This window comes from Triturus cristatus, chromosome 11 (genome assembly GCF_964204655.1).
Source record: "Triturus cristatus chromosome 11, aTriCri1.1, whole genome shotgun sequence".
Lineage (NCBI taxonomy): Eukaryota > Metazoa > Chordata > Amphibia > Caudata > Salamandridae > Triturus > Triturus cristatus.
This window is the reverse complement of record NC_140594.1, coordinates 1,061,677,544-1,061,691,157: the sequence shown is the minus strand read 5'-3', so window position 1 is coordinate 1,061,691,157 and position 13,614 is coordinate 1,061,677,544.

Here is a 13,614-nt window from a genome sequence, read left to right as displayed (position 1 = left end):
ACACTGTTGGAGAAACTTTGTAGAGTGTCAGGGTCATTAGGTTGTTTGTTTTTCAGATAAAAAACTCCAGTTTTGGGAGTTTGTTATTGAAAAACAAAAACTTTGCTGAACAACTGCATGGAAAATGGGAGCAGCACAGAAAACTTACAATGCTTTCAAAGGTGCCGCCATTTTGGCAGCTTCTCTGAGGGCACAGAGGTCTGTGCAAGGCAGGAAGAGATCTTTAAATATGGCAGAAGGTAACTCACTAGGGTGGTGGTGGTAATGACCCCAGCTTCCTGGTGGACAGCTTTAGATCAAACCTAAGACTAAAACCGCCTCGGGCAAAGATGAGACGACTCTGCCCACCTCTTAATGGCCACCTCATATCACTTGCCCCAGTGCCAGAACAGAAATGTACTCACCCCCTGATCTGCACATAACAGGCTACTCTCCCCCCCAGCAAGATGCTGTCAGCATTCATCAACCACACAAGATTCAACAGAAGCGGTGTCCTTTTCCATCTTTCACTATCCCCACCAATAGTCGCATCTGCTAAAATATGAGTGACAGTGGTAGAAGCAGGTGCGCCAGCCCAGGTAAGAGCGGTGGAGCAGTGTGGCAGAGGGGTGGAGTGGGACTGGGCGGGGAGGGTACGTCGACAGGCAACGGGATAGGGCAAATGAAATATAAAAAAATAAAATCACTTACTTTGTGCTCGCTGCATCACTGACTTACCCGTCCCGCCCTCGCCCCACCCCACTGCTCTTACCTGTGCCGACCGCGACTGGGTAGAAGTGAGGCAAGGGAAATGAGCTGAGAGAGAAAACAGAGTCATAGTACTCCAAACCCTGTCTGGTTCTAAAAGAGCTTGTGCCGGCTTACCAAAACATACAGTGGGCATACAGCCTGCATGTTGTTTACTCGAGCTTGGCTTTATTGTCACTATCATTTCTTTGCTTCTTCTTCATTGACTTGCCTTGTCTTATTGTGTGTGCCTTTCCCATAGAGCATCGCTTTTTTATCATCCTTTTGATTGGCTGACTTGCATCCTACTACTTTTTACTTTCTTTTCTTTTCTTTTAAATTTCCCACTTCATGAGAGCTCTCTCCCTCATGTGCTACATCCCCACTTAATCCTGGCCAGTGCTCCTTGTTGCTCTCTCCCTCATGTGCTTCTCTATCTCTCTCTTGCGGGCTTCTCTCCACCAAATTCGCCTGCACTCTGTGTTTCTGTCACCTTTGTGTGCCTCTCCTATGCCCCTCTGTAGCTCTCATGCTTGTATGCGCTTCTCCCCCTTCAAGTTATGCTACTTCCTCGTTGCTCTCTCGATTATGTGCGTCTCTTCTTCCCAGTGCTCTTTCACTCTTGTACTCCATCTATTCCCACCCACTCCTCCGTTGCGTCTCACTCATGCAGTCCTTTTCCTATTTGATTTTTTTGGACGACCAGACAGCAATTACTGTGGGTCACTTGTAGAAAGTGATTTTGCACTTCTAATATTTTTTTTTAACTAGTCTACTTGGAAGGATACATTTAAAAAACGGTGCCAGTATGCGAGGTGATGCATGTCCACACATACATCTTTTGCATGTGCTTACCCACAAAAGGGCGCAGCCATGCCGTTGCATCTTTTTTAATTTTTAATTTTGCCCGATGCTGCAGAGCATCTGCAGAAAATGCTTTTTGTCAATGTTGCACAGCATTAGCAAACAGCATTGGCAAAGCCAATAGGTCGTATAAGTGGGTGGAATGGTTTCGTCTTCAATCAATGGTTGAATATAATGAGGAGAAATTTAGGTCAGGATTGTTCTTATAGCTCATGACTGGAACCCCTTCCTGGCCTTGGGGTCTGGATTACTTAGCATGTCCAAAGTGTTCCTCATGTACAGATACCATAGCTGGTAAAGGTGTAAAGTCTACGGAATGGATGTTTATCTACTACCATTAGAATAATACCATTAGATGTGCTATAGAATTGGTTGAAATTGGCCTTCCAGTCATCTACCCCCCACCTTCCCCCTTCAGATGGATTTTGTTTCAACTTAGCTGTGTGCCTGAAGAACAGCCAACATGTGCTCAGAATTGATGCCAATTGCTGTTATAAAAGTACCTTGGTGTACAATGCCAATACTGTTTCCCTTCCTTATCACATTTATTCTGAACTTCCAAACACCACAGCATGACTTCGTATCCCGCACAAGGTACTAACTGATTTAACTTTTGGCTATTTGAGAATAGTTAATACTGAGTAGTAAAATCCAATACATTTACATCAATGTTCCAAGGCGAATAACATTCAAGAATACAAAATACGTATTGGATCATGATCGACTGCTTCGAGCCATTTACTTATATCCTTGGCAGATCATGTATTCCAATTAATTTGAATCTATTAATAACTAATTTTCCCAGTGAGACCTTCATAAGGTGTGACACATGCTTGATAATTAAAAGAGTTAGGGCCAAATTACGAATTCGCCAGTCCATGGGACAGCCAAACCTGCGGTGGCGTTCCACCCGCCATATTACAGGACCACCGCAACCAACGAGGATTCTTGATCCCGTGGCGGTGGCGCACCGGTGCGCGGCTGTGAGGTGGTGCTACTGCGGCACTGCCAAGCATATTACGAGTTTCCTCACTGCAACCTTTTTCACGGCAGTGAGCCTGCCATGAAAAGGGTGGCAGTGAGAAAACTAATCTGCCTCTGTGCACATGGGTGCATTCGGGGGGGGGGGGTGCACATGGTGTTCCCTCCTGTATTTTGAACCCCCTGTTCTTGCACGGACAGAAATGCACTACATTGTGCATTTCTGTCTGTGCAGAAATGGGCTGCGGTGCCCCTAAGGTGGTGCCTTTCTAAGGCTCGACTATGAGCCTTAGAAAGGCACCCCTGTGGGACCACGATTACAACTTGTAAGCCGGTGGACGGACTGACTATGGGTTTGGAGGTCTTGGAGCGGGGCGCTGGCCTAGCGGCCCACTCCAAGACTGCCAAACTCGGTATCAGGCCCTTACTAACAAAGGACTAAGATCATTTACATCAGATTCAATAGCATAAGCGATGAAATTGTCCCTTTAAGGAGAGCTACATTTAAACGTGACAACCAACCAAGGAGAAATTATGTATGTATCTTACTTTGCTCTTGTTGTTTTATAAACTGTGACACTCTATTACTTCCTGCTAACAGAAGAGCTCTTATAATCAGTTAGATGGCACTCTTTGTGACTGACTGTTGATTCTCTTTCTCATCCACTAAAGACCATTTTTAGTTCTGGGTTTTGACCTTTAGAGGCAGCCCTGGGTATCTTTAAACACCCGCCTGTTTCTCCAGTAGGCTGTCCTTAAATGTAGCCCCACCCCTGTCAAATCCACCCGCGACTTTCACCAGTGAGTTGATGTGAAGCCTGTGACTCGCTAATACACCTTGCTGAGAGAACTTCTATAATTACCTGCAAAGGTGGACTTTGTGACTTACTTTTTAAATTGGCTTTCTCAGTCCTAAAGACAATTTTGAATCAAACATTTTAAACTTCAGAGGCGGACCAGGCCGGTCTTGAAAAATCAATTTCCTTTCCATATAGACTGACTAGAAATGGCACCATCTCTTTCCACCACTCAACCAACATTTCAAATTGGCAAGGGGTCGCGGTTCCTGGGGTAGGCTTTTAGTTTCTTCCAACAAGAGAACCCATATCATAACCAAGTGTAGCTCACACTAAATTTGTGAGTCCAGTAGGAAAAATGTACATTTGATAAAAAATATTCTTCTTATGTCATTTATACAAATCAAAAGAATTTCAACCTTACCTACTCAATGGTTTAAATGCTGAGGAGCATGCGGACTGTAATTATTATCTTCTCTTTGTACTCTTTTTCAACTGGAGGAAGAAAGGGGAATAGCCTCAAGATTTCCTAGTTTCATATTGAGGGTCAAATTTTAGTAGATTTATCGGTCATAGATTACTGCCAAGATTTATTTTTTCACCCCGTGCCGAAGAAACATAATTGTGAGGTTGTTGGAGTGAGGTCCAATGGCTATTTTAATTTAACTTGAAATCAGGTTTAAAAAATGTTGCTGAAACTTTGGGAGAAATTTTAAGTTTTAAATTGTCTATTCTGATTTCCTATGTAAATTTGAAATGGAAACTTGAGTAATTGGAGAGCAAGTTAGAGACTGGGATCAGAGTGACCTGCAAATGAGGGAGTTGTAGGGATGAAAGGGAAAAGCAACATAATGAAGTTAAGGTTTTCAGTGAAGGACCCAACCATTGAAGGTAAGGAAGTTAACCTGTGAAGTTCTGTAAATAGTGACAGGCATGATGAGTCAGTGGGCATACCTGCGACAGAAGTGATTTCATTCTTTGGCAAGGTGACAAGATATGCTTTCAAATTACTTGGTCAAAGCAAAGGGCAGCCATAGCCCTGAGAATTCAATCATAAATCTATTAAACTGGAGGTCTGAAAGCAAAAAAGGCACCTGCTAAAAGTAGATTCAGTCCTGCATTCCTCCAAGTATGTGGCCATGAGAAAGATGCTGGGCTTAGGTGCTTTGTGAGGAAGCCCGCTCTGCAGATGCTGCGAAGGGTCAGCCGCATACCACACATTGCGAACATTGTTCAGGTACCTTGCATTGTGTGAAGATTACCAGCCACTACAATGCCGTCAAGGCTTGTGTCAGAGCAGGTTAATCAAATGACAGCTCAGTGAAAAGTGCTGACAGTTTCCCTGAGGAGGTGCAAGGTGCAATGAAAGTCAAAGCAAGTTGTGCATTCAGTGTTACTGTTGTAGGAGGTGTTTAAATCATACAATAAAATTAGAAAATAAACTGCTATTTGCACTAGAATGGAGATTTCAACTTGAGTGCTCATTGCGCACTATGCAGGTGTTTACCCATATGATCAGGTAAAACTGTTGAAAATTATGTGGGTAAAAAAGCACATATTACAAGATTTGGGGCCTCATGTAGGTAAATAAATTTTACCGGTTCTAAAATACCGAGCCGTACCGAATCGGTAAATTAGAATCGGTAAGTTATATGTAGGTAAAAATTCGGTAACAGTTACCGATTCGGTAACATTCGGTAATCACGAATCGGAATTCACCGAATCGGTAAATACCGAGGTGGTATTTACCGAATCGGAAAATACCGAGGTGGAAGTTACCGAATCGCAAAATACCGAGGTGGTAGTTACCGATTCGGAAAATACCGATTCGGTATGTACGGAGTCGGTAAAGAAAATCACATGACTTGACGAAACAGCGAATCCAGTGCAACGACAGCCCACCCAACCTGGAACTGCCCACACCCAGGCAGGTGTACTCAATTAGCCGAAGTGGCCACACCCAGGCAGGTGGACATAATTAGCCGACCCTGGAGAGGCTTGGAGTGCAGAGGAGAGGCAGGGAGCAGTTGCATGTGCGAGCGGGTAAACGAACAGCATGTCCAGCCAGAGAACACAGAAAGACGGAGGGGAAAGGAGGAGGAAGCTGAAATTTAGCCCCAAGGAACTCCAGGTGCTGGTGGAGGAGGTCGTGAAGCAGCACCAGAAGCTGTTTGGCAGGCAATCCCTGCAAGTGCCTGAGGTGGAAAAGCGCAACATATGGCTGGCCATCCAGGCGCAGGTCAATGCTGTGGGAGTGACCCACAGGGACATTGAGGTCCTCAAAAAGCGCTGGTATGACCTGAGGATTGTAACCAAGAGGAAGATGGGCGACATCCAGAAGGAGGCCAGCCAGACCGGAGGTGGAACCAACAGGGCACCTGCCCTCACCGAACTGGAGGAGCTGGTGGCGGCCACAATCGAGCAAGAGAGCGTCGTGGGTCTTGGGGACGCCGACAGCTCTGCCAGAGCCGCAACACACCAAGGTAAGACGAAAGCACAGCAATGTATCCCCCCCTACCCCATCCCACATCCCCCAAATGTGAAACGAGAATCACACTGCAGTCCACACGTGTCAGTGCAGACAGGCAATGCATTTCGGGAGATGTAGTCAGGGCAACACTAACCATGACGTAAATGTTACAGGGCAACAAGGCATGTCACGCACTCGAGGCACAAGGAGACAGGGGACATGTTGGAATGTGAAATTATTTATTGTGCCGCTTGCAATGCAGCCCTTCGGGGACACTGAGCCAATGTTGTATTTCTGTCCACAGATGTGACATCATGCAGGACAGGGCATGCTGCAGGAGAGACGGCACCACGGCAACATCAAACACCTCCAGCCAGCACAAGTACAGACCGGGGAGCAGGCCCACTGGCAGCCGCACCACCAACACAGCCAGCATCGCCGCACACAGAGCCAGCATCACCTCACCGTGAGCCAGCATCACCACCACCAGAGCCAGCCTCGCCACTCATGTTCGATTCACCGGCCACATCTCCGCTTGCATGCGTGAGACAGAGGAGGCGTCCAGCAGCCAGGCTACGAGCCTTGGACACCTCGTCAGACGACAGCATGGGCCCTGAAGACCGCACCGGGCCCCAGGAAGGGAGCCATGCCACTGTGCCCCACACCTCACAGGCAGCACAGACGGAAACAAGAGGGCGCCGCAGGTCGCGTGTCCAGAGTCCACCAGCACCCACTGACGGCCATGGTGTCTTCTTGGGGCTCGAGGGCCAAATGTTAAAGCAACAGCGCCTGCAATCAAAGGCAGTCATGTCAGTCCAGAGGCACATGCGGGTGATGAAGACAAGCATAGTCAACATGGACACAAACATTGGCGGCATGGCTGCGGGCATTCGGGACATGTCCCAGTCTATCCAGCAGTTGTGCAGCAAATTAGATGCTGACATCGAAGCACGGCGCCGGGAACGCCAGAGAAGGGACACTACCAGCAGGGCACTCAACCGTCTGGCAACTGCCACTTCCCTACTGTGCCGGCGCTCTGTGACGATGCAGGAGGGCCTAACACAGTGCTGCAGCGACCTGTCTCGGGGGATGGTGCAGGTGACAAGTGCACTAGGGGTGCTATTGACGAGTCAGGCGTCGACAACTGCTGCAGGGGATCCTGCGGAGAGCATCGACACCACCAGCAGCATCACACCCCCCGTCCCAGAAACACGCAGGAGCAGCAGGCGGCTTGGGGTTGGCTCTAGTGAGGATGCACAGGCCGTGCAATCCACCACTGCAGCGCGTATGCGCAAACATTGATGTCGCCCTGCCTAGCCACTTCACAATGGGTGACGCAACCCTGGACATACTCCTTGTATAGATGATATATTGCCAGATTGGCCTGATCATGTGTTCATGGCGTGGTGCCACATTAAACTACGTCATGACTGCTCACAACTCGCTGTGTCCCCTTACTTACTCAGAAATAGTTGGATGTGATCTCTGCCCGTCTCTCTCTCCCATCGATTGCAGTTGGCACTCTAGCTGCGTTGCCCTCTGGCTGGCCTGACTCATCCTCGTTGTCCTCAAAATATGTTAGTTCCACATCTGTACCTTTTTTCGTGGCAAGGTTGTGCAGCATTGCACAAGTGGCAATGATCTTGCAGCAGGTGATGGGTTTGTACTGGCGTGCGCCTCCGCTCTTGTGCAGGCAGCGGAACCTGCTCTTCAGTAGTCCAAACGTGCGCTCCACCACATTGCGTGTTGTTTTGTGTGCCACGTTGTATCGTCTCTCACTCTGGGTAGCTGGGTGTAGGTAGGGAGTGAGGATGAATGACCGGCATGCATATGCACTGTCGCCTGGATGGGTGAAAGGGAACCATCAGTAACATGCCTCTATACACTATGTTTGCATGTTTCAAGGGGCGTCACTGTTACTTACCTAGCAGGTATCCCTCTCCGAATTCTCCGGCACTCAGTCGTGTGTAAATCCCACTATTCTGGAAGATGTAAGAGTCGTGGGTGCTCCCAGGAAACTTTGCAACAATATCTGTGATGATGTTCCCTGCATCACAGATCACCTGCACGTTGATGGAGTGGGTGGACTTCCTGTTCCTGTAGATGTGCTCTGTATCTGCTGGTGGACAGATTGGGATGTGTGTACCATCAATACAGCCGAGGACATGGGGGAACTGTGCCATGTGATAAAAGTCAGTTTTTGTTTTCTGCAGTGCAGCCTGTGAGTTCGGGAAGCTTATGTAGTGGTGCATTCTCTGCATCATGGCATCCAGGAACTTCCTGAAGAAACGGGACAGGCAACTTTGGGATACCCCACCCACCGCAGCTATCACCACCTGATAACTGCCGGATGCCAACAGATGTAGGCTGCAGAGCACCTGCACATGTGGGGGTATGGCGTGCGCCCTTCTAACTGGCTGGTCCAGGAGTGGGTGTAGGTCCCTGATTAAGTCCATGATGGTTTCGGGGTGTAGCCTGTACCTCTCATGTATCTCTGCATCAGTCAGCTGGAATAGTGTGATGCGCTGTCTGTAGATTTGTTCCTCCCGTCGCCACACCCTCAGTCCTGCTGCCTGTAGACGTAGGCGCCTTGCAATGACGTACATAGCGGCCATGTTGTCCACGCTGTTGAATTTTGGGTTTGCTTTTATCCATTGTTGATGGTTACCACCTGCTTTTAGTCCGTGTTAATTACCGACTCTTAATTACCGATTTTAATGGATTTCTTAATTACCGACTGCTCCTACATGTCATTTTAAATTTTTACCACTTCATATTTACCACTTCATGTTTACCGATTCGTTAATTCTGTATTCGGTAAGTATGAATCGGTATTTTAGAATTCGGTAACTATGAATCGGTATTTACCGCCTCATATTTACCGAAAAGTGGTTTTTGGACTCCTACATCTCACTTGTCTGTATACCGGTCGGTAACGGCATATTTACCGAAAATCGGCCGTTACCGACCGGTATTTCGCTACCTACATGAGGCCCTTGGTGCTTGGCTTGGTGAGTAGGTATTTACTGTTTGCACAATTAACAACCAGGATTTTACAGGTCAGAGAATGAGACCCTTGGTGTGAAGTGAGTGTTAATTTGTAACAGAATAAGTGCCGGGCCACAAATGTAGCTCAGAAGCCAGAGGCGGCGCGATCGAAGGTCAAGGCGCCAAATAATAAGCCTACATGGTTTTGTTTGCACCTCATTCCTCTTTAACTCAGCACCACATGCACCCTGCCATTCTATATCACTGAAGCAGGTTCTTTTTCATCCCTGCTTTCTCACTTTGCCACTGTTTTTCTATCTCTCTTCCTCTTTTTCCCCCTTTTGTGGTTTTCTTTCACTTGCTCTGGATCGAAGTTGTCGAGTCAAAATGAGTGCCAGTCCCAAAACACGACTGTGGGTAGCTCCCACCTACATCGGCCGGCTCAAATTAGGCACTGTGTGAAGTCCATGGTTAGTCAACAAATGCATTTGAATTTTTACACTTATGCCTATTATTTTACGTGTAAAATCTAGATGCTACATGTAAGACCTTGCATATGTATATCTGGGTGCCCACTACGCGAGGGGAAGTATTGAATTTTGCATGTGTGTACCTACAAGAGTCATATATCCTGCCACTTAGCACGATGATGGACGCTGTGTTTGCATCTACAAGGCCAGGAAGGAGGGGTAGGAATAGGTTTTGCCACATATATCATATTCTCTGTCAAAATGTACACTAGTGATGCTTCCGGGTAAGATGGTGGCTAGGGGAGAGATCCGAGTGCATGCTCTCTCAGACCCCAGAGCGCTCAATGAGTGATGGAGATTGTCATCAGTGGGAGCGCAGAAATCTCATAAAATAGTATAGGTAACTCCACTTTAAACTTATCAAGCGAACCTCCAATTTCCACGCCTCTTCGGGTTGATGAATCTTTGCCACCGTATTAGAATGGAGCACAACCTAAATACATTTCTAAAAAAAATCTTCCTACAACATTTAATGTTCAGTCAATGATGAGAGGTTGGAAGAAGCAAGAACCCATAAAGAGTTCTGTTTGGAAAAAAGCAAGTATGAATTTTAGAACAAATGATTGATAACTATGAAAAGGTCAAACTCCCCATAAAATGTAAGGGGCTTATTTACAAGCCCCTTGCGCCGCCGGTACTTCACTTTATCCCATATTAAAATTGATGCACCGGCAGTGCAAGGGCCTTGTAAATAGGCACCTAGTTCTGGAAACCCAGCCAAGTCTCCTAATAGCTGCAGTAGCTACTGTAAAACAGGTAGAAGAAATGAATCACAGCAGTAGCTATGATCGGCATAAAGATAGAAAGTCTCCTCACAAAGCGTAATGGAAACAAAATAATCACCGTTAGTAGTAGCTTATGGCTAGCACAACAAAGTGCCATTGGACATGGCAGGGTAGGGGTGCATAGAATGTCTTTACTCTCTAGCTAGGAATACATACTATATAGAATGCACAAAACATATTACAAAAACAGGTGGTTATGTCATAGCCAATGAGGAAGGCTCTTCCGATGGTCTGTCGTCTTCTCCCTCGATTCCCACGGCAAACATCCATGTCGACATGTAGTTCTTATAATGTGGCTACAGTGTATTACAAAAAGATATCTCTAGGAAGGTTCTCATGAGAACCTGTTGCAAACCTAGTCTGTTAGCTGTTCAGTATCCCATTGTGTAACAAAGAGCTTCTCTATGAAAGGAAACATTAACATCTGGCATGTCCTGCTAGATCATGGAACTTAAACCCACTATGAGCATTTCTTTCATTAATATTCTTGTGCATTATAAGCATGTGGCTGAGAAAACAATCCAAAATATAATGAAGTCACATTGTGTTAGGAAGGAAATAAATGCATTTTTGAAGAAAACAGCACCTTTCAAGAAGATGTCAAGTTCTACAGTTCAGTTATAACATTAAATCATTGATTTTAAAAAGGCATTTATTTTCTTAAACGGATAGGAAAGACTCAAGGAAATATTGAGGCCTAGCAGTAAAAGAATGATAGAAATGGGAGCTTTCTGCAGAAATAAGTAGCATTATCACTTTTTGCACGTTTAATAAAAGCACACTTTCTTCCTACTATTTTGATATGCCTTTTTCTTTGTTAATGTTAAAGCACATTTATATATTATTAAGTGGTTAAATGTATGTAAAAATGTTCTACTTCCACATCTGCTTTCCAGATGGGCTGCAAGTGTTGAGTAAACAAAAACTCAATGTCAAGAGGAGCCTGTGTAGTACATGCCAAAGGTTCTGGTTTTATCGTAAATTCCGATGAAAATGATAGTACCTACAAAGAATATATCTCACTGTTTGGATAACAACCAATCAATTTTTCAGCTGACTGATTGAAATGAGCACCATTTAAATGAATGGGAGGCCCACAATATTTAAAAGGTTCACAAGACGATACCTGTGCTTATGATGATGCGAATACCTTTAAAAGGTTGAGATGGAGCTTCCTCTGTAGTACCCTGTCTAAGTTGGGCCTTGGCCCTATGACGCAGAACCGGCTATTGGCCATACATCAAGCTCTACAGGCTGTAGTGAGTGTAAATGAAGAAAGATCAATCAAGATATTTAGAGGGAGGCGTGAGGGAAAGCTGTATGCTGTCCCCCGATGGTGTTTGCCTTGGCTGCCAAAGTTATGGCAAACTCCGATGAAACTCACAAATCTTTTTTGACCCTACCCTCCCCAAAAATACTGTTATGTGCTCTAATGTCAGAATGTAGTGGGTAAGTAGCTTCAATAATCCAGCAAATCATTTGTAGTATATAAAGATGACTTATTTAGGATTATAAGCCAAATAGTTGAGTCCATCAACCAGCGTCCTCCAGCTCTTCGATCCGTCCTTAACTGCCCAATTGGCAACCTTTATTCCAGGCAGGAACCCGGAATATGGAACACACTTGGAAGGTGCACTAAGTAGACCACTACAATAACAGAAATGCATAACATGACATGATAATACAGAATACCACAAAGAACTGTGGGAATTTGAGTGGATGTTGGGGTTCCGCATCAATCTGGATAAATCCAAAATTCTGTATATATCAGTTGGCCATGATAGGGCTGTGTCTTTTATGAGTTTCACCCAGCTGCAGTGGCCACAGAACCCAAATAGATCCCTGGGTGTATGCATATCACTAACAGTGCAGAGGGAATGTATGCAGCTAGATGGCCAAGAGTAAAGCATGATATAGTGTCTGATATGTATAATTAAAATTAATATTCGGCCTCACATCCTGGGTCTACCTACTACAATTCTCAGAAGGGAACTAGTTGAGGTCCAAAAACAAGTAATTAAGGACCTTATTTAGAGTTTGGCAGATGGAACGCCCTGTCACATGTGTGGAGGATGCTTCTTCTGCTGTATTACAGGTCCATTGCAGCCTTTGGCGAAGTACCCATCTATCACACTCTGAATAACACCCCACGTTTTAGTGGGCAGGAAAAATAACTTATTGGCTTAAAGGAATATAAGTGTCTGGTGGTGTAACACCTAGTACAAACTTATGAAGCAGTGTACTTGCACTTTAGAAAAAATCACCTACATAAAATAATCCTACTTGAAACTTATAGTGTTAACCACTCTGTTATTATTACGTGCCCTTTTGCATGGCTTTGACACAATCTATGAATGGTAGCCTCAATTTTTCAATTTGCTCGATACAACCAGTGCTTCTTGGTCATAATCATCTAATGACGTGCAATTACGGCATACCCTCAGAAATTGCCCATCCGCACGGTTCTCCCTCAATGCACTTGGATGAAAACTGTTTATCCTCAAGAGAGGTCCTCCTTGAGGATATACAAAGACATGAAAATGTACAATGTTGAAATCAAGTTAAGAAAATTGTTCACAAAACACTGTAGAATCTTAAACTGTAATGTTTTAGAACTAGCACCACCAATGTTCTCCTTCAAAAGGAGCACACATTTGAAAGTTGAACTGGTCCACACTAGACCCAGAACAAAAAACACAGAAGCCATAGGAATCCCAATAAGGTACATGCCGATTGAAAGGCGACTACCCCGTGGGGTATGTAGTGTTTGCAGATTTACCTGAGTAGCAACGGAAGTTACCCTTGGTTTAGCCACACCATGGCACCCACGCTTTCATACTAATTGTAGTTCTGAAGGGGTGATTTATTGAAGCAGGAGCCATTGTGGGCTAAGATACGTAGGCATGACCTTGAGGAAAATAAAGATGCAAATAAGTGCATAGGAGCACTATAAAATGTGCCTGCACTTTCATGAAACTTACAAATCATTATTTGGAAATGCGCCACTCAGAGATTGATATACATCGGGTAGTTATAGAAAAGCCCTGGTCAATGGGGAAGTTGAGGACTGAAGGAGGTTTCTTTTGAAAAGAGAATAACAGTGGGCGAACCACTTAAAAATAAACTTGGTGGGTCTAAATGAAGAGATCAATAGGCACCATTTTACGTATGATTAGAATAAGACCTTCCTTACTGGTTCATACCCCTACTCATCAATTGATTTTTTAAAGCTGATTTTTACAATAGTTACTGCTGTAATTTTATGGGTCATGAGTAACTGGGGTGTCATGATGGGCAAAAAAAAGATGGATTAAACCTCGATCTGTTGACTGGGGGTGAATGTTTGCGTTGTTCAGCATTCTGGCCATCATCTGTTCTTTTTACTTTTAGAAAGTTGGCATTTTCTTATTTTAGCTGGTTGGGGCCTGCTGCCTGTCACTGTTTAGTCTGTACGACAGCTGAGCTTTGTGTAT